The sequence below is a fragment of the Balaenoptera acutorostrata genome, chromosome 12, assembly GCF_949987535.1.
Source record: "Balaenoptera acutorostrata chromosome 12, mBalAcu1.1, whole genome shotgun sequence".
NCBI classification, from domain to species: domain Eukaryota; kingdom Metazoa; phylum Chordata; class Mammalia; order Artiodactyla; family Balaenopteridae; genus Balaenoptera; species Balaenoptera acutorostrata.
Window position 1 is genome coordinate 87,713,596 of NC_080075.1, and position 1,164 is coordinate 87,714,759.

The 1,164-nt window shown below is 43.0% G+C and overlaps 1 non-coding gene across 1 annotated transcript; it reads left to right on the top strand.

Annotated features, from left to right (window-relative positions):
* The first annotated feature begins 759 nt into the window (after nt 1–759).
* On the top strand, nt 760–866 carry LOC114235707 (U6 spliceosomal RNA). The gene has a single exon (XR_003621817.2). It is a non-coding gene; the product is annotated as a U6 spliceosomal RNA (small nuclear RNA).
* Nucleotides 867–1,164: the final 298 nt, after the last annotated feature.

Consider the following 1,164-nt stretch of genomic DNA (forward strand, 5'->3'; position numbering starts at 1 on the left):
GGCTGCCCTCCCTGTCTTTCTCTTCTTAAGACTCTCAAGGGCAAATATCCCTGTACCTCTCCAGGAGCTAAGAGCTCTTAACTGTAAAAAGAGCACTGTACCCTCTCATTCTCTCCAAATAGATGTCTCACTCTTGAATTTTGCATTCTGTGCTCAACTTGTGTACCCTGTTATGGAGGCATTGGAGGTGACAACTGGTGAAAGACGGGCCTTCCAGCTCTTCTCTTTGTGTATATTCTGCTGGGTGGATGGTCCTGTTACTACCAACTGTTGGATTGCACACTCATTCGTCAGATGACAGTCAGAAACTAGCCGGTCTCAGCCAGGGCCCATTTTCAGGAGTTGTCTAAAGAGTTACCACCGTTTAGGCAACAAAGCCATGGACTGGAGATCTGAGTCCTGGCCTATCATTCCTGCTATTAACTTGCTGTGGGACTTTGGGAAAATCAATGAACTTCTTTCTGTAAACTTCAGGAAGGCCTAGGGATTCTATGAAGATGGTTCAGGAATACTTCAAACCCAATGCTCTCCTTTGATCTATTTTATACGTGAAGTTTCTGCAAAAGATTTCTTTTGGAGCTAGAGTGCTACAGCTGAAAACAATAACAATCCAAAAAAGACGAAGACATCACCAAACTGGATGACACACACATTCCCTTGTTTATTTAAAATTCACATCTTTGACACTAACTGGAGTTTTTAATGGATGTCTACTTTGAAATTATTTCCAGAACAAGGCAGAATGTCAATAAATCTACAGTGCTCACTTCAGCAGCACATATACTAAAATTGGAATGATGCAGAGAAGATTAGCATGGCCCCTGCGCAAGGATGACACGCAAATTCATGAAGCGTTCCATATTTTTGAGAGGGGGAAGGGTAAGCTGGGACGAAGTGAGAGAGCGGCATGGACATATATATGCTACCAAATGTAAAATAGATAGCTAGTGGGAAGCAGCCGCATAGCACAGGGAGATCGGCTCGGTGCTTTGTGACCACCTAGACGGGTGGGATAGGGAGGGTGGGAGGGAGCCGCAAGAGGGAGGAGATATGGGGATATATGTATAGCTGATTAGCTTTGTTATACAGCAGAAACTAACACATCATTGTAAAGCAATTATACTCCAATAAAGATGTTAAAGAAAAATCATTACATAACCAGAT